Source organism: Myotis brandtii, unplaced genomic scaffold, assembly GCF_000412655.1.
Source record: "Myotis brandtii unplaced genomic scaffold, ASM41265v1 scaffold276, whole genome shotgun sequence".
Classification (NCBI taxonomy): domain Eukaryota; kingdom Metazoa; phylum Chordata; class Mammalia; order Chiroptera; family Vespertilionidae; genus Myotis; species Myotis brandtii.
The window spans coordinates 1792883-1814019 of NW_005360509.1; the positions used below are offsets into that span (position 1 = coordinate 1792883).

Below are 21137 nucleotides of genomic sequence, written 5' to 3' on the forward strand. Positions count from 1 at the left end.
TACTTCTTTTGCCTCTGGAATAGACTTTCTCACCTAAATACTGTAAAAATGAGCTTTGTGCCCTCTTTTGTAGCAGACATTTTATTATGATGGCACTGGTCAGGGAAGCAAGTGCACAATTTATTTCTACTGAATCTTCTGCCCAATGTGAACCATGAGGGAACCAAAGAAATTGTTGCAGCAAATTGCACTTTGGGAGCACTCCGCAGGTTACAGCGAACCTTGCCACCTGAAACATGTTTCCCTCACTGGGTCTTCAAAAGGCACAGTGAGGAATGTAGGTATGAATAAGACAAGGTGGTTCAACTACAATTGCTAACCATTTACATTTTTCTCCACCTGTTGCCATTCAAGATATTTTCTTTTTTTTAAAATATATTTTATTGATTTTTTTACAGAGAGGAAGGGAGAGGAATAGAGAGTTAGAAACATTGATGAGAGAGAAACACCGATCAGCTGCCTCCTGCACACTCCCCGCTGGGGATGTGCCCGCAACCAAGGTACATGCCCTTGACTGGAATCGAACCTGGGACCCTTAAGTCCGTAGGCCGATGCTCTATCCACTGAGCCAAACCAGCCAGGGCCAAGATATTTTCTGAATGTGAATTCTTGTATCTTTATTCCTCAAAAAGTAGTGAATAAGTGATTCATAATAGATGAAAATACACTTCTGAATAGTGGGTATATGTATATTAGATGATGCATCTTCAATGGTTCAGCACTTTTATGCAAGCTTATAAGTGTAGTGGTTATGAATTTATAACAATAAGTTACATTTGACTTTTCATATCTTTCTATTGCTGGACTTTAGTCAAGATGTTTTAGTGTTGTCCCTCAGAAGTACGTCTTCAGGGAATATGAAGTCAACCATATCTGTTCAATGTACTTATTAGGTGGGTGAGTAACACTGAAGAATTTTCTATGTTGGAAGACACTAAAGCATAGTTTATGATCTGCTCAAAACATAACATATTTTTAAAACCCTGATTATTGCAGATAATGGTGTTATTGACATTTCAAAATTTTGTAATTAAAGAATAGATTTAGTACAGTGCTTTAAACTTATTTTCCATTATGTTTTCCATTATGAAATGGCTTTAAGGTGGCTGTTTCTATTTAGACTAAAAGCAAATGCAGCCAGCCATTGTAACCAAGAGCTCAATTTTGTCACTTTATTATCATAATTATTGGCAAGAAGAAGAGATTGTATATTGATTTAGAGGCAAATTTACATTTTTATTATTGTTATTCCTCTGATCCTAAACAAGTTGACACAAAATAAAGTATGCATAATTTTAAAAAATGTTAAATAGATCAATTTCAGAACATTGAACTGGGGCTTTGGGATTTCAGGTTATTCACTTAATTATAGCTGCAATTCTCAGCAGCTAAGGAGAATTAATTTTAATGGTCATGAAGTAAAAGATAAGTTTTAAATGCTGTGGAATTTGCTTAATGTAGTTTAATTTGAGGGGAAAATATTTTTCTGTAATTTACGTGACTCATACTTTATCCTTAAGCTCCTTGAGAGCAAGAACGTTACCTTCCCCATCTTTCTGTTGGTGCCACAAAACCAACAACCACCCCTATTTATGTATAATGACTGGGCTTTAATTTTATGTGCAATATAGTAAGTATAGTAATAACTCATGTCTATTAGACATTATAACTTTGGATTATCCATATTTCAAGCCAGTACGTCTTCAACACTTTTTGTCAGTGATTAAATTCAAAGTAATTAAATTCATATAATATTTTATCATTTAAAAGTTTAGTGCATTTTACCATTACAATACCAGGATGTGAAGTTCCATGAAGGAATTTGTTTTCTACCCTAACCCCAGCACCTGAAACAGTGTTCTAGCACATAGTAACCAGTCAATATTTGTTGAATGTATCAATACATTTTTTTAAACACTGTGGAAAAAATAGTCAGTATAGGCTGCCTTTGTGGTACGGTATGAAGACCCCCAGATTTAGCATAAAGAAATCTAAATTAGTGTCCCCTCTGCTACTAATTTGCTGTGTGATATCAGGTATGCCACCTAACCTCTCTGTGTCTTTCTTATCTATGAAATGAAGAAATTAGATTTGATGAGTAATAAATTCCAGCCCATGTTTAAAAGTGCATAAGTCACTGATTCATGATTAGTAGTATTCATTTGGGAAGCAGCCAACTGGAAATAAAGTTACAGTTTGTGGCCATGACACCAGTGTTGCCAACTGGCACGTCAGGGCTTGGAACTAAGACTTTGGTCTCTGGCTACTAAAAATTTGGCTCTAACAATTAAACTAATTACCAACTTCATTCTTTTGAGGCTTTTCTAAACTTTGGCATGGCAAATTGATTTTTAAGAATAAAGAAAGCTAAATCTGATGCAGTAGAGAAAGACGTAGAATAATGATAAAAATAACTAGAATTAAATCCTGGCTCCAAAATTTTCTGAGAGCTTGGCCAAGTAATTTAATCTCTCCATGGCTCAATGTTAGCATCTGTAAATAAGGATAATGATGATATCTAAATAAAGTGATTTATTTAAAGTTCCTGGGACATGATAAGCTTTGACAGCCTTACAGCCAGGCTAATGTAAAGTAATTAGATGAGTGAAAAAAGTGTTCATGAAAATAAATCTGTGTATTTGGCCTGCGGCACTGAAAGGTGAAACAGTGTGTGAGCACATGGCTGAGTAGGTCTGTATTGTGGCACCTCCACCTCCCAGTATTAATAATTTAGGCTGTTTCTTAACATCTCTACATCTAGGTCTTTTCAGCTGTAAAATGGTGATAATAATAGCAATCAATGTAATGTGCATAGAACAATGCCTGGCATATTGTAAGCCCTCAATAAATGGAGCTATTCTTATTATGTTCTGTTAAATTTTTCCACACGGGTAATTAAAAGAGATGTGGAAAGACTATAAGTCCACTGAATGAAGAAAAAACAATGGGAATTCAGCAGGCCAAATAGATAATTGTCGAGTGCAGTGGTCGGCAAACTGTGGCTCGGCAAACCGTGGCTCGCGAGCCACATGCAGCTCTTTGGCCCCTTGAGTGTGGCTCTTCCACAAAATACCACATGCAGGCGCTCACATACAGTGCAATTGAAACTTCGTGGCCCATGTGCAGAAATCGGTATTTTGTGGAAGAGCCACACTCAAGGGGCCAAAGAGCTGCATGTGGCTCGCGAGCCGCGGTTTGCCGATCACGGGTCTAGTGGATTGTTGTTGTTGTGTTTTGTGGGTTTTTTTTTTTTAACTATTTGCAAACATATTAAACTTTGAGATTTCAGGGGGAAAAAAACGCTGTGTAAATGCAGGGTATTGAGAGATCCCACTTCAGTCATTGACAATAAATAACCAATTTAAAATGAAATTATACAATATCCAATTTTAAAATCTTGGGTGATGCACCCTACCCTTGTTATTTTCTTAATCCTCACCTGAGAATATGTTTTTATTGATTTTTTAGAGAAAGAGAGAGAGACATCAATGTGAGAAAGAAACATCAATTGGTTGCCTCCTGCATGCACCCTGGCCAGTATCGAACCTGCAACCTGGATATGTGCCCTCATCAGAAAGCGAACCCATAACCTTTTGGTGTACGGAACAACGCTCTAAGGAACTGAGCCACCTGGCCAGGCAGAACTTTCCTTTTAACTGAGAAACCTGCCCAAGGAGAAGATCTTTTAGTCTTCTGCCACATGGATTAAAAGATGCTGCTAAGCAATGCTCTAAAAGTTGTAAATAGATTATTATTCTTTTGCTGGCACAGCTATGCCATCACAATGAGTCGTTGCACACCTGCTGTTCACCGGGAGCCCCGAAGCATCGGGTCTGTGGAGAAGTGAGTTTGTGTTTGGGGCAGTCCCTTACAATTTCAGCAGAGAGTTCTTTAGCCAAACTGAAGCTGCAAAGCTGTCACAGTTGGGCTGAGATATAAAGGAGAGGATGGAAAAGGAAGAACACGGGTCAAATAAACAAAGGCAGTTAAATGGAGGCTAAGCTCGCAACTAGCACTACACATTTTAAGGTGCTTTGTTTTTAGTGAGCCTTAAAGAGACATGAAATAAACATATATTGCATGATGGTGAAGCCTTTTTCGATTGATTGGAAAATTTCTTGGTTATATCTGAGCACACATTACCTCATTTTTAAAAAATCATGTGCAGTTGTTCAGAAATAGGTACAGCCCATTCTTCCAACAGGATTAGAGTAGAAGGAACTTCTTAGCAGAAAGTAATGGAAAGTTTCCTACCTTAAAATTATTTGTTACACAGTAAGTTTGTTTATACTTAGCAAGTAAATGCTTCTTTAAAATATAAATATCTCTCAAAAGTGTAAGGTATCTCCTTTATTCACACTTTAAAAGTAAATTGTTGTCCTAGCCAGTTTGGCTCAGTGGATAGTGTCGGCCCGCGGACTGAAGGGTTCCAGGTTTGATTCCGGCCAAGGGCACATGCCTGGGTTGCGGGCTCGATCCCCAGTCGGGGCGTGCAGGAGGCAGCCAATCAATGATACTTTCTCATCATTGATGTTTCTATCTCTCTCTCCCTCTTCCTTCCTCTCTGAAATCATATTTTTAAAAAGTTTTTTTAAAAAAGTAAATTGTTTTTATTGCTGACTTTTCTCTTTCCCAACTGAGGATTTGACCTTGAAGGCAGTAGAGTCTGAAATGGAAAATTTAAATTAAATTATTAAATTAAATTAAATTAGAAACAGAAGGACTTCTGAGGTCGGTTGGTTCGATAAAGGAGCTTTGGTCAGATGTGCAAGAAGCTATTTGGGAAGGAAGGAGAAGACGTTCGGACATGTGAGGAGAACAGTCTAGATTAATTTAGTTGGCAGTTATATTAGGATTTTCAGTTCATTTCCCATATCCTACATCCAATGCTTAAACTATAAGTTAATGCTTGAAGCACTTGCTAGAGTGTGTGCCAGTTCATTGCAACAGGGTGACTGTTAATGTCCCATAACTAGCAGGGCCCAGGGCATAATGAAAATGCAGGTCACTTGTTCCAAAGGCAGGGCAGAAGGTTGGTTAAATGTTCTAAAATACGAGACTGTTTCTTTCTTCTGCCATTTCTCTCTCAACTTATAATGTTTACGTTTACTATTTAAGGTAGTTCTAAGGAAAGAAAAAACAAAAGTTTAAATGATTAGCATGAGTTTTACTATTCATCTTTATATTGTACATTGTAAATGAAAGAATATTTAAGTTATTTGCAAAATCACCAAAATTATGCAATTTATATTTAATACTAGTAGATCATGCATATGTATACCATTCTTACCAGACCAGTGGAAACACTGCATAAAACTTTACTGTTTTATTTCACTTCTTGATATGGGTACATTCTACCAATCCTCTCTCTCTCTCATTGGCTCACTGATGAGTAAGGAAGGGTTGAACAAAAGGAACTATGGATTGCACTTTCTCTCTTTCTCTTTGCCATCATTTTCAGCAAAACTGGGCTAATACAAGTGAAAAAAATTAAAGAAATAAAAGATATATAAGTGTAGGAACAGAAAAAAGTTTCCTTCTTCCCTCCTAGGTTCTTTGGCTGGTCTAATAATTAGTTTGACATAAGTTAACAGAAGAAAAAAATTTAATTTCTTATGTATGTGAGCCCCATAAAAAAAACTAGACTCAAGTGACCAAAGCAGGAAGCATTTATACCTTTTAGACAAGGAAACAATAAATTTGTGACAAACTAACAAGACAAAGGTGTTTGGTGAAGAAGTAACAAGATTTGCTTACGCAGCCTCTTGGCCCTAAATTTCCTCTCTCTGGTGATGAGGGTAGTTTATGCTGGTACACGGAGGGTACCTTTCCCAGGGGAAATTCATCTTACTGGTATGCTTTCAGGGAGACAAAGGAGGGTCAGAGTGTGCTTCTTACACAAGCTGCTTCTCGAGTACTTTTATTAGTAATTCAAAATAATCAGTATACCAAAGTGGTGTATTTTGGGGTGGCATACTCGGCTCCCCTTTATAGGGTCCCTTGGTCATCTGTATGTCTTAGCACCATTACCTTCTTGTGAAGTTCAAAGCAAATTCTGGTTGGAACAGACAACATGGCCCCTGGGGACTGTCAGCTTCCCCACTTACTTAGTCATGGACATAAATACTTTACCTCATTCTCATATTGAATCTCACCGAGCTCCCAGAAATCCTGGGTCCACCGGAATTCACCATCATGCACTCTTATATGCAGATGAGGTAGCAAGGGGTGGCAGAGGACATGCATGATGTGCAGATACCCCCTGCTCACCCACATGCGCCACTATCCTGTCGGACTCAATCCACCAACACTGTTTAAAGATAAATATTAAAGCACAGGCCCATCCTCAGCATGAGGCTTCGTGCAACTGCCCAGGTTGCATACCCATGCATCCAGCTTTGCCTTGATGTTTCTTATACACAAATAAGGGATCAATGAGCTAAGTGGTTTGCAAAGGAAGTGGAAATGGGCTAATCTTGGGCTAGTCTTCTTTTTTTATGTGATCTGACACTGTCTCAGACATATGGAAAATCACAAAATAAATGAAGACCTTGTTCTGAAATTCATTCTCACTCCAGGATCTGCAGGCGTGGAAGGACCAGGAAGCAGATAATTTAACTTTGTCTTCAAACAATCATTACCTTATGGGCTATAAAATTTGAATAAAAATTTTAAGATAAAACATTATATTTTAAATGATGTTCCTTATTCAGTAAAAGAGGTAATTGAGTGGAAAACTTGAGAGAGATTATTTGAGATGGAAGATAGCTATACTACGAGTTAGAAGGCCTAGGTTAGTTCTGGCTAAAATCCCAGGAAATAAGGATTTTGACATTCTAATCTCAATTCTGTCACCAAGGGGAAAGTACCTTGGGCAAGTCAATCCCCTGGTCTGATTGGCCATCCTGATTTTGAGATGATAGTGCCAATTTCCTCATCTTTATAATGAGGAGCCTAGGCAAGAATCAGTAAGTTTCCCAACCTATTGATCAAGAGAATGAACTGGGGAGCATTTTCAAAATGCAGATTGCCCTGACTCTACCCATAAATACTCTCATTTAATAGCTCTTGTGTGAAATTCCATAATTCGTATTTTCAGCAGCCTTCCAGGCAGTTATGATTATCAACCATTTTGGGAACCACTAGCTAGATGACATTTAAGATACCACCCAGTGTTTAAGATACTTCTTTATATTACTTATCTAACTTCGGAAATGCTCCAATTGTAATAAAATTGATTTTTTTCGTTTTGGTAATCACTACCTGAGGATATGCTTTCCATTGATTTTTAGAGAGAGTGGAGGGGAGGGGGGGGGAGAGAGAGACATCAATAAGAGAGAGACATATCCATTGGCTGCCTCCCACATACATCCCTACTGGGGCCGGGGATCAAACCTGCAACCTAGGCACATGCCCTTGACTTGGAATTGAACCCAATACCCTTCTGTGATAGGGCTGATACTCTATCCACTTACAACACTGGCCAGGGCTAAAATTGATTTATTATTTTATATCTTGGGATCTGGGATTCTTTTCCAGAACTTGCATATTCTTTCCATTTTGTTTATATAGTCAATAAAGAACAATGTCTAGCACAAAATATATTCTCAGTAAATACTTATGAAGAAATAAATGTCAGTTCTGTATGTTTAATAATAATCAATTTTCCATTATCTTCTTGAGTTACCAATTCCCCATATTTGTAGGGGGAAAATTCCTTTCAGAGTGTGTCTGGTTTAGTGGTATAATGAGAATATTTAATGTAATAATTATATTTAAACCATGAAAATCATAATTATACCTGATAGCTTTTGATAATGCAATCTCATTTTTATCCTTTGTAACCTGAATAAATGAGACATAAGTGAAAATATAATATTCCCAGCATGTTTAAGTGTTATGAAAGTACATACCATTGTTATTATTGTTCTTGCAGTTTATCACCCACAGCATTGTAATACTTAACCTGTCAACTGTGCCAGTCTCAAATATTGCTCAAAGAAGTTCTGCAGAGAATTGTATAAGCCCTCAACTTTTTGAATGTTTGGTGTTCTCTTTAGAAACAAATACAATGTACGAGTTTCTAAAGGGATTGAACTTCAAAGCAGAGATTCTGGGATGTCCTCCTGCCTTTGTTATTAGCACAGTAAGATCGAGCTAGCCCTGTCACCTGGTCTGGCCTCTGATTCCTCTTCTGTAAGAGAATTTCTACATTCATTCAGGCATTTGCATTCTTTTTTTTAAGATATATTTTTATAGATTTCAGAGAGGAAGGAAGAGGGAGAGATAGACACATCAGTGATGAGAGAGAATCATTGATTGACTACCTCCTGCACGCCCCCTACTGGGGATCGAGCCCATGACCGTGGCATGTGTCCTTGACTGGAATCGAACCCAGGACCCTTCAGTCAGCAGGTCGACACTCTATCCACTGAATCAAACCAGCTAGAGCCAGGCACTGTCATTCTTAACTTAGGTTAAAAAAAATTACTCAAACCTTTCAATATTCTCAGTTCTGAATATCATTACATCTCCACTTAATACTTAGGTTTACTATTTTCTTATTCTTTTCTGACAATATTTTAATATGCTTGGTAGGGCCACAAAAGTATATTGCTTAAAGGAAAAGAGAAGCAGAACTCTGTTAATTCCGTCCCTTTCAACACCAGATCATTTTTGTGTGTGACGATGTCCTTTTCTTGTGACCTTTTCGAAAGAATAGTCACAGTTCACATAAAACAAGTGATGTGAGGACACGTACCTCTGCATACGTTTGGGCCCAAGCAGAAGTCCCATTTTAGTGCTTTCTTGAGAAGGCATCATTAATCATGAGGGGAGTGGTGTGGCGTAGGCAACGGCAAGCCCCTAGTGGTACACCTGGGAAGATTATGCCATGTTTGTTGTCTTCCTGTGACATCAGATGAACTACTCTGAAAAGAATAGTATTTTTTACCTCCTTTTTTAGTCACAGCTGCTGTGTTGAAGCGTTACTACAATGCACAGGAAGTAAATACAGTTGTGTGTGTAATATGTCTTATAAAATCAGTGATTGATGCTTGCATGTTATTTCTTTTTAAAGAGGATATAATTGTTAATAGTAGAAAAGTAGATTGTAGAATATCAAACCTATTTATTTCAGTGACATTTTTATGATTGATTTTATTTTCTGAAAAGCATAAAAGTACAAAGTGCTTTCATCATGCAAGACCAGGGCCATGTAACTTTTCTGGGAGACCGCCTCCTCACATCATTGAATTGGAGCCTGAGGAGTTCTTATGAGATGTTCTTAAGTATCTTTTTGTTTCAGGATAGTTATTGCATCTAACTATTGCATTTTGTTGTTTCAGAACAGTCGCGCATCACATGCCCCGAGTGATAACGGGCTAAAAAAACTGCAAAGTTTGGATCTGTTCCTGTTTTACAAGCCAGAAAAATGGAGAATTGATATTCAAAGGTAAACTGTCTTTTTTCCTTTATATATCACATCCCTACAGCTTTCTCTTCAACCATCCTACAGGAACCAATTTCTTTTTTTTTTTTGACAGCATGGTATATTTGAATATAAATATTTATGGATTGTAATTCCAGACACATTAACAGGCAACTGGACTTAGAGACTGTCATTTTTAACTTCCTAGTTGGCTGTACAGATTCTGAATGAGATGTGTTGTACATGTTTCCCCTGCATTCTTATTGTTAATCTGGAGTGGCAGATCAGGCAAATGCCATTGGCATGACTGTGGACCAAACTGTTGTACTTTAGGTTAAGCATGGAATTATGAAAACAGGTGGCATAGTATCAGATTTTATTTTTTCTTAGAGTGTTGTACAAATGTTAATCAGCCCAGACATGCTCAATGTGATCTACTTGTGCTAAGAAAGGCAGGGGAAGCACAGAGATGATACTATGACCTTCACTCATTTTATTATGTAGCTTTGGAAAAGATTAAAAGAAGGGTCTTAATGAAGTATGAATCAGGAATACTACGCGTGTGGAGTCAGCTACAGGGGATTGATATTGCTGAGTACTTCAGTAAACTAGCATCTTTGTTTAGGTTTCTTGTATGAGAGAATGACATGGGTAGTTTTTTGGGGAGCTGATCCCATGGATCAAGAATTAGAGAGCAGAGAATGAATCAGGAAGAAAAGACCAAAATAAGGGTAGGTGAACCAGTCCACCACTGTGGACCAGGGGAACTTGATTATTCTGGGACCCCTAAGACGATAGAGCTACCTTCCAGAATTTCTGCCTGAAGGATGTGCAGCAAGTTTATCCACTGACCTTTCCCCTTGGTTGTCAATTGCTCCCAGGGGCATTGACAGCACCACCTGCTGGGCTATGCTGGTACCACATGAGGTAGAAAGCGGAAAGAGTTGTCACTGGAGGCAGACACTGAAAAGTCCGGAGAGCCGAGTGGCCCGGAATGGTATGTCTGTGAGTGTGGCTGAGGTCAGAGCTGGGCCAAGGTGGGGTGATCCAGGGAGCCAGAGGCATCTGTCATAATTCCTTCTTCTTTTCAAAGCATACAATAAATCACATATTCCTCCTCCTCAGTGAACTATCTCCAGGAAGAAAATGTTTTGTGTTTTAAAGTTGTTAATAGTGATTTCCAAATGTCATAGAACCAGAGTGAGCTCTGTTTCAAAACTAACTTATTCATCGATTAATTTCCCATTCCAGAACGAGAAGTACATCTTGGTCCACATGTACATTTGAGACATCATATAATAAGATTTGAAGTATGACCAAAACATTGGAATTCACTGTATATTGTTTTGTATATAAAAGGTGTCTGTGGACACACAAATGTTTAATTATTCTCTTTCCTATCTGGAAACAACCAGTTAACAGTGTCATTATTTGTATGAAATAAGTGACTTAAATTTGCATGTCAGAACATAATGTGGCAGAGATGGTCAGCCAGCAAAATGGGTTTAACACAGTGAAGTGATTCCGAGTTTGTTTGTAAAGATTATAATAAGGATTGACATAAGATTAAAATAAAGTCAGTTAAAGCCTTCCATTGTGTTGTGACCTGGAAGATCATTTGTTTAGAGGAGGAATGTAATTAATTGGTGAACTCTGTAAGGAGCATCTATTAAAACAAACCGGTAACAAACATTTAAAATTAAAGAATGTACATTAGCGTGCAAATTTCTCATGAGGAAATGAAAGTGGAGGGGGCAGGGAAAAGGGCAGCAGAAAGAGGCAGGAAAGGGAAACCAGCGTAGTGGCAAATGGCAAGGCAGAAATGCCTAAGAGAAGACAGAATCAAACTATGGGGTGAAGAGAATGGCTGACAGTGGAGAGCATGCCTTAGAACAAATCACATCTGAGCACAGAATGCAAACTCAGTGAACAGTCCCAGTCACTTTCCTGAGTTATCAAAGAATGAGAAAATGACTATCCCTTCTTACCTGAACAAGGCGATCGCCTCTAGGGTCTCATTCAGCTCTGAAGTCTTGCTAAATATAAGTTTGGTCATGTCTGCTTTTTGCTCAGAAAATATTCTCTGATTTATCAATTCACCATTGTCCAAACTTCTTCACTAACATTTAAAAGCTGCCACTCTGTTTCCTGACTTATTTCTAATGACTTCACTTACCAGTGGTCTGGACCACTGTCTTGTATCGAGGCTCCCAAGTGATTTCATGGATTGGTCTGGGACGAGGCTCAGGAATTTGCATGTCTAACAAGTTCCTGAGTAATGCTGGTCCTGCTGGTGCAGAGACCCTACTTTGGGAACCACTAAGTAAAACGAATGATCCAGGTTGGTGTCACAAGTTCTACATTGCAGCTGCAGTCGAGACTGCTGGCAATACGAGGGCTTGCTTGCCAGCTTCCCAATGTGGGTGGTGTGTAAAGGTCAGGATCTGTCTTCTGGTCAGATACCGACTTAATATCATAAAATCTTCAACAGTAAGTCTTTTGATACATTTTATGCCCTGCTGTGTTATATACTTTAGGTTTATAAATATGTGTTGGATGGTTGGAGTGGGGGGAAATGTGGAGGGAAGAGAGGAGGGAGAACAGGAAGACAGATGGACAAGTTTGGAAACCAAGGGTTGGTTTCAGCAAGAAACGTAACTTCTTACAAAGAAACTGCTCTGGCATATGCCATTAGGGAAAAACTAATTTCCTTCGCATGAAAACCTCCCTATTGTATAAGACCATACTCAATATATAAGGCATTTTATTAGGTGGAATAGCTCTGTGATTCAGAGCCTGCACGTCTGGTTATCAATAGCATTGTGCTCTCTAATAAGCAGAGTCGTTCACAAAGGAATTTCTGCTATTTGATTGAGTACAACAAGGGAAATGTCATTTATATCAAGACAAATTGGATATTTTACTTTATAAAAGAGCCACTGGGTATGTGAAAGCAGGAAATCACATCTATTTAATAAATTCCTTTGCAAATGTCTCTTCCTTGAGTTTAAATTTTGCAGCTGCAGCATAATTTGAATGTTTGTTCACATTTAGGACAATTGTGCTTTCTGGTTTTTTGCTTTCTTGCATTCAAATGTGTTCACGTATCAACATTGCACATTTTCTCTCTGCATCTTTTCATCTGCATCCTTCATCCGGTGATTGGCTTGGTAAATTTATCTCACTTTTCTTGCTAAAATAACTGTTCCTGCTGTCTGTTTTCTGCCTACTCTTTGATTTATTCCAGAAAGTGGGCTCAATGCCTACTTTTTAGAGCTCAGTGTGAAATTTGTTCTGTGTGTTTCTAAACCAAGTCCCCACATTTTTTTTCCCTGTGATGTGTTCTGTTGTAGCATCAGCTTCAAAATCAGCTGGAAAAAGCTTATTGCAGCTATGTATTAGCATAAATAATAACAATGTATGACATGAATCTTAAAACTTTATTTTTAAAACTTATTTCATAATTTATTTTAATAGTAGGACATTAAAATTTTCATGTCATGTTATGGCATTCCTAATGTTAAGCTTAAAGGAAAAATCTCACTTCCAACATTGTTATTACTTTCTTATATGTCCTTGGCTGATTCTTTAGGCCTCAGTTACCTCCATTACAAAAAGAAGGAATTAGGATAAATGTCCCTGGGGATTCATTCTACTGCCTTATCTTGCAATCTCAGGATGCATATCATAAAGAGCTACTTAAAATTATGCACAAAAGTATGTGTGTGTCAGTCAATCGACTAATGGCACGTATTTGACAATAAAATTGAAAGAACAGGGTTTCGAATACAGAAAGATCTGAGTTCAAAACTTAACTTTCACCTATTAACAGCATGAGCTTGGAGAATTTACTGAACTGCTCTATGTGACTTAGTATTTTTATCTGTAAAATGGGGGCAGTGTTAGTGTTACCAGCAAGGTTGCTTTAAAGACTAGAGATAAATCTTAAAAATAGTTAATACCATGCTTATATGCTGAACATATTTAGTTCTAAAGACCTGTGCAGCCCCCTAAGCTGACCAGAGCCCTAGACATGGTTTTAGAAGGTAATAGAGACTACATTCCTATTCTCCAATATCATTCTACAAGGTGAGGAAATTTTTATTTTAGACTCTGAAAAAGGAACATAGTTTAGAAAATGTATCCCAAATTTACTAGTAGTCATTGGAGATTTACAAAACTAATGGAAAAATTCAGCATATTTGCTCATCTATACAGGAAATTTGTCTCTCTACATTGCCATTGATTTCACATAGCCAGCAAGGCCCTTTTTTAAAAAGAGTGACTCTTTGAGTGTCAAAGCATAAAGTTTTCCAATTGTATTCTGTTTTCTGACTTGTTATCTAGACACAGTTTGGGCAGAAAGTAAAATATAGATTCTTTAAGACATAGGTTTAGCCTGAATAAATGTCCCTATACTCTTTATATCTGATTTTAGTATGTTCAAATGTATCCCTTTCTTTCTTGTCCTCTAAAAGCCTATTTTTATAGCCAGTTTGCCTGATGCATGCAGCTTTATGCCCACAGGCAAATGAAATCAAATTTTGGTCAATAGATGTTTTATTTGCTACAGGATTCATGCAAATAATGAATTTTTCTGCTCCTCTTATTTGACTTTGAGGTTGAATTGTCACTTTGTTGTTGGTTAACCCCAGGACTTTCTCAGCAGAAATTCAGAGCTGCCTACTTAACAGGAATAGATCAAAAAAGTTTGGGGGTATATTTCATCAATCTTGGCAGAGGTTTTAATCCTGTTGCTTTTTTCCTATTTTAATATTCTATAAATCTTCTGCAAGTTTATGTGTTTTGAGATATAGCTTACTGTTTTACTTTTATGTAAGTCAAATAATTTAGGAGCCAAGAACTCTGGTGCTGTTTGAGTATCATAACTATTTCAGATATCTGTAAGACAGCTAAGATCTACTTGTGGAATGTTGTGTTTATTTGTCATGTCTCAGAAACATATCAGTGTCACAATGAAAATCATACTGATGAGGTTGTTTCAAGCCCTAAGGACACACACACACACACACACACACACACACTGCATGGTGGTGGTGAAATTGTTTACTTAGACAATTCAGTCCTTCACAGTAGCATAGTTATTTCTACATAGACTAATTCTAACTGAAATTGTCATTTCTTATTAAATGACCTATTAAGAACTCTCTTAAAGAATGTAAGTATTTTTTGTTGTATGATAGAATAAGTTTTTTATAAAATAGCGTATAATGGAATTTATTATAACTCACATTTTTGAGTAGTTGTTGACATTGTAAGAATACCCAAGGACAATTTACTAGGTAGTAAAAGTTTCAGCTTGATGAGAATTATAGGAGAACAAGAAAAGGAGGGAAGGCATGTTGGCTGAGATTATTTCGTTCTTGCTGTATTCTCATCGTGTGCTAGAAATTTTCACCTAAAATATCTTATCTATGTATATATAAGGCTAATATGCAAAGTGTCCCTGTGGGAGTTTGACCAGGAGACAGGGAGTTTGATCACTTGCTATGACGTGTGCTGACCACCAGGGGGTGGCGTGGAACAAAGGAAGGCCCCAGCTGGCAGCCAGCAGCTGGGGAAGGGAGGCCTGGCTGGCAGCCGGAAGGCCCCGATTGATCCTGATCACCGGCCAGGCCTAGGGACCCTACCTGTGCAAGAATTTCATGCACCGGGCCTCTAGTTTCTATATAAAAGCTAAGGTTAGAGAAAAGATGGTACCATTTTAAACATTAGTGCCAGAATTCTTTACCATTCCCATGTAATCTGGGAATTATAAATCAAATAAGGTACACATTTGACAAAATAATGATAGTGATTCACAATGCCTATCTCTCTGGCACTTCAAATATTTGAGGACTTTTTAGTTATTGGTATTTATGATTAAAAACATGATAGCAAACATGATTTAAATACTTAGGTATATGCCAATGTAGGGGAGATATAATTTTATATTTACCCTTAGGGTCTTTGGCTATTGACACAAGATAGATTAACATGAGAAAAGCACACAAATGTGTGTTTTTTTCTGTTTCCACAAGTTTTTTTTTTTAATTTAAATCTTTATTGTTGAAAGTATTACATATATCCCCCTCTTTCCTTCATTGACTCCTTCTAGCCCACCCTGTCCCCTGCCCCAGGCCTTCACCTTATTGTCTGTGTCCATGGGTTATGCATATATGCATACCAGTTCTTTGGTTGATCTCTTCCCACAACTCACCCACCTCTGCCTTCCCTCTGAGATTCCACAGTCTCTTCCATGGTTCTATGTCTCTGGATCTGTTTTGCTCATCAGTTTATTTTGTTCATTAGATTCCACATATAAGTGAGATCATGTGATACTTGTCTTTCTCTGACTGGCTTATTTCGCTTAGCATAATACTCTCCAAGTCCCTCTATGCTGTCTCAAAGGGTAATGTTTTATTTTCCTGCTTTTTTTCAAGTGCCTTTGGCTCAAAGTAATCCCTGTGCCAAAGTGCCCTATTTGGGGTGGCAGATTCTGACTCCCTTCGCCAGGCGTTGTTTTAAGCATTTCACCTAAGTTACCTCACTTAATCTTCACCATCACTTGTGAGAAAACTTACTGTGCAACGACAGGGAGAAATCATCAAATCTATCATCAAAGTAACAGATTCCATGATATTTTCTCAATCGTAGAGGAAGCTCACAAAAAATTTGTTGAAGATACAGAAGATATGATCAACACACAAATAAGATTCGTTTACTGGTTATACGTAGACTTCTTCATTCAACAGTTGGAGAATACTAACTCTTTTCAAATACATGTATAATATTTTGAAATTATGTGCTAAGCCATGAATCAATTCTCAAATGTACTCTTCATTTCATAGATGAAGACTCTGTGGAAACACTAAATAACTTGCCAAAGAACACAGAGCTAGTATGTGGCAGAGCAGGGCACAAACCCAGACAGTCTGCCATCAGAGCCACTTGGCTACTGTATTATCTGTCCATATTGGTTTTACAGGTGGAAAGCAAGGAGTTGGTCTTTAAGAAATAATTTAAACTTTTATATCAGGAGGAGAGAACTAGAGATTAAATCTAATTTATTAAGTTATATTTTAACACAAGGATGCTACCAATTTGAGATTAACCAATTGGAGTGTTATATAACCTATGAAGCTAGACTTAGAAGAAAACAGTTCAAACCATAAATTAAAAGTAGGTTTAAATGATTCCTGAATGTTTGAATAGCAAAAGCAAAGCAAGAATGGCCTAGTTTGAGTTATTACCTAAATTCATTTCCTTTAATAACTCAGACATGAATTATTCATCATGTTTGGGGCCTATGTATGAAATAGGAGGACATCCACTGGTGTTTCACAGTCACATTTAACTCATTATTTCCAAAACTAAACTCATAAATGCCTCCTCCTATCTGCTCCTCCCTTCTCTGCTCTTCTCTGTCCCCACCTTTGTCACCACTACCCACACACCCAAAGGCTTAGATTAGAAATCTGGGAGTCATCTCTGAAATCTCTTTGCCTCCCACCTTGGGTAAATTTGAATGAATTTGTTGAATGAAATTCCATATTACCCATCTAGTATTTTATTGCCCTAGTTAGATGATTACAGTCAAAGAGAGTGCGGATATCAGACTTATGCTCTGCTGATGTTTTCTAATGTGTTTTGGTTTCTGGCCACACTATTCAATTCCCATGTGTGGTTTGTTGTTGTGTTGTTTGCATTTTGTTCTTAGTGGTTGTATTGGTGTTGAGTGTAAATATATTCATGGAAGATCCACTATAGAAAGGTTAAGATACTTTCTCTTCTCCATAAAGACATTGTATATGTATGTTGACAAGTAGAGTGTTTTGCCTTTGACACCCACACGTTCTCAGCAGTATTTCACTCTTTAGTTATATTCCATGGTGGGGAAATTGGTTTCCTGGCAAGGCAGCTTTCTTAATCAAAGACTTCCTGGGTCTTAAGTAATAAGAAACTCAAATGTTTCTAACTGAAACTTATAGTGAGGCTTAATTGGCCACATATTTCAATCTTCTTTTGGGATCTAAAACTCTAAACCTTATATATAAGAAAATATTTTATGAGGGATACAAGGAAAGTTTCACACATTTGATCCATTTTTATTTAAGAGAAGTAACTGGTAAATAACATATGCATTGGTATTAAAAGCTTGAATAATTTATCTCTTCCTTGACATTTAAATGGCTCCTTCTTTCCCACTATTTTCATTATATTTAACTCAAACTTGTATCTAAGTACGGAAAATTGTGCATAGTTAAAACACGGGAAAAGGTTCCTTGGGCAGGTAAACTGAGGGCCTGAGTTCCAACAGGATCTTAACATTAAGATGAACCCTGCCCTCCAACCTCCTACCCCAGGGAGACAGGTATAAGAAGAATTATGGATTGAATTCCAGGGAAGACCCTCATTTAGGAGGGGCAGGGCAGGAAGAAGGAATTAGCTGGGAAGTTCAAAGAAAACCAGAGCTGGACACTAGTTAAAGCATTAAAAGCAGATTTATTCCAGATCATTGCCTCACAAATCTCCTAGACACTTCTCAGGTATAACCGTCCTGGAGGAGGATTGTGTCTCTCCTCCAGACACCCATAGCCTCTCCTCAAAGTCATCAGGGTGTTGAGAACCTGTCATGTAGCCTATTGTGTAGTGATCACATTTGAGTTTCATAAAATTTTGTTGGGATTCACAGAGCTATGTGATTTGCCTCTCGAGATTACATCTGAATCGCCCATTGTGCTATCAATGCCAGATACCTAGTAAATGCTCAATAAATGTGTAATGAGTACATCAATTACCTTTATCTGATTATATATTTTATTTTATTGAGAAGATTTAAAACTCCTAGATAATAGGAATTACCTTTTTCATGCTTTTGTATTCCTCATAATACCTAGCAAAAAGTATATTACAGAGAGCAAATAAAAGTACTTGGTTTATTTATCTTAACAGTCCTTTATTTTATGATGTTTGCCTTGTTCCATGTTGAATGCAAGATAGTTTAGAGTAGAATTTTGAGTGAGTATTGCTTTGCCATAAATTAGTATAGCACCAGGCTCTCCTGGAAGCTCATTTCTGCCCTAGCATTACAAACTGTTAACATATTAGATAACTGTTTTACTTGGTTGAATGAAAATAGAGGTGGAAATAATATCAATTTTTATTGAGACTATGTAACTAGCTCTATGCCACATACTTTACAGATAACATATCATTTTATTCTCATAACACCCCATGGAGTAGGTAGTATTTTAGTCCCATTTTACTAGTGAGCAAGAAAGGCACAGAATTCAAGGAATTTCTCCAAAGCCATGCAGCTAGTAAGTGGCGGAGCAGGAAATTGAACCTAGGCACTATGGCGCAGAGTCTGTGTTATTCACTCAATTAATAAGTATCTTTATATCATAGTATATATCAGGCATGATTTTAGGCTCTAACAGGTGACCAGTGAATGTGTGCTATATGAGTTCTAGTCAAGGATATCCACTGACTGATGTATAAAAGTGGGATTATTATTTAGTGGTGATTGACTCATTTCAGTAAAAAAATGATTTGTCCAAAGCATCCATTTTTAGTTTTCAGATGTTACATGCTGTACCAATTCATCCTCAATTAAAAGAAAGCCATTGCTATGTGACTTGGAAATTGTCAAGTATTGTTCAAGCTGCCAAGCTTCAGGAATTAGCAATCTAGAATTTGCAAAAATATTAAGCCAGGAAAAAGAAGTCATAAAACACCATTTCTACTGTGTTTGAAATTCTGCCAGGTATTAGTAATTGTATTATAATTTGAATTTTGGAATCATAAAATGTCAGAGTTGGATGGGAACTTGAGGATCATCTGTGCCAGCTGTCTACTTAGTGCCAGAAGGGTTCACACACATTCTTAGAACTAGAGCTTTGACAAATATTTCTCTAACATCTGCATATAGTCAATAGAGACAATTAATGGAATTCTTTACACTGTTACATGACTTGGTGTCTATGGCTAGTAAAATAGAAGGATATCTGGCCAATCCAGCCTAGCAGGGTCTCTTGTCACTCTTTCTGGAATCTTTTCCATTTTAGGAATCTGCTTGATACTAGGAGCTGTTCTTTTGGATATCATTTTACATTGTCCCCTAATCCACTAAAGCAAGGGTCAGCAAAATTCATCCCACTGGCCAAATCTGACCTACCTCCTGTGAATAGAAAGGTTTACAAGACCCGTTCTTCCATGTATTGTCTGTGGCTGCTTTTGTACCAGAAGGTGAAGCCTGGGTAGTTGGAATAGAACCAGTATGACCCACAAAGCCTAAGACATTACTCCCTGGCCCTTTGAGAAAACACTTGAAAACCTCTGCTCTAAAGTATCACAGCTCTTTGCTATATTTTTTAATGTCATTACTTCTCATTTTATTCACTATGTGAAAGAAAATGTTTATGGTAGACTGAACTTCAATATAAAGAGCTACACGTTATTTTTTTCATAATAGTATGTAATTGTTTTCTCTCTCTCTCTCTCTCTCTCTCTCTCTCTCTCTCTCTCTCTCCATGCTGATAAACTGGCCACAATAATGGTTTTTGTTTCTTTCTGTGCAAAGTCTGAGTGTCTGCAGTTGCCCTATACCAATGACGTAGTCACATAGTATATATCTGAAAAAAAAGACATGGTGATGTTTTTTGTGATCATTTAAAGACTTCTATTTATTAAGACCACATAGTGTTCTGTGATTTTTTTCAATAGAATTTGGTGCAAATAAAGACTTGAATGAAGCTTTTCTTCAATAAACCTCTCTGCATGTGGTCCCTGCCTCCTTGCCATCCTTTCTTATGATCCCTCCCACTGGCTGCCTCCTCGCAAAACAAGGCGGATACTTTCCTTACAGTGTTTGCAGAGCCAACTTCTTGCTTCTCCTCCTACCCAAGCATGTCTTGGGTTTTTTTCTGCCTCCAATGTCCTTCTTTAGGTTTGTGCTAAAATGTCATCGGAGTAGCCTTCCATGACCACTTTTTAATGTCTACCTCACCTCTTATTATGTGATATTTTGACTCCACACTGTGTAATTCTCTCATTGTCCACATTCCTGATGTGTGTGGTATATGTGTGTGTGTAGGGCTGGTACCTGCCCTCTCTACTGGAATATATACTTCACAAAGTCAAGGACTGAATTTATTGTGTTCACTGTTTTTCTAATATCTAATATAGTAGGTGCTCAATAAATATTAAATATTCAAGTGTTAAAATGGCAAGAGATATTAATGCACATTTAAATATCGGAATCTTTACCCAATTCTGCTGAAACCATTTATGCATTAATTTACTAATAGGTCACTTATCATTGCATAATCATTACTTCAGGTATACATATGGCCCTTTCCTTCTTAAGATGATGTGGGTGCCTTTGTGTCAGTGATTTCTCTGGAATTGACACATTTAGGCAACTTGGGAAATAGCAAATAGTTATTTGTCTATATAACTGAGAAAGTTTTTTAGGTCACATGGAGCTTTAAGAATAGCCTGAAAGACCAACAGGGAGAAAAGGTATTTAATGTTCTTTTAATGAAATCAAAAGGACTACAGTAGTGTAAATCACAGTGTTGGAGAAGGTTTGGACATGGTAGAAAGGCAGTCAATGATTGTGTGATTAAGCTTCTTTAAGAAAATATGACAAGGCATCTGTTTAGCATGCTCTGGACAGTCTCCAGAGTGTCCTGTTCAGTTA

The 21137-nt window shown here is 37.4% G+C and overlaps 1 protein-coding gene across 2 annotated transcripts in view; it reads left to right on the plus strand.

Annotated features, from left to right (window-relative positions):
* Window positions 1–21137, plus strand: part of DLGAP1 (discs, large (Drosophila) homolog-associated protein 1) — a 517051-nt gene that overhangs the window by 105550 nt on the left and 390364 nt on the right. For both annotated transcript variants that reach the window (XM_014541672.1, XM_005868737.2), the window contains exon 2: window positions 9348–9454. The gene's annotated coding sequence lies outside the window, so the exon portion shown is untranslated. The remainder of the gene's footprint in view (window positions 1–9347; window positions 9455–21137) is intronic.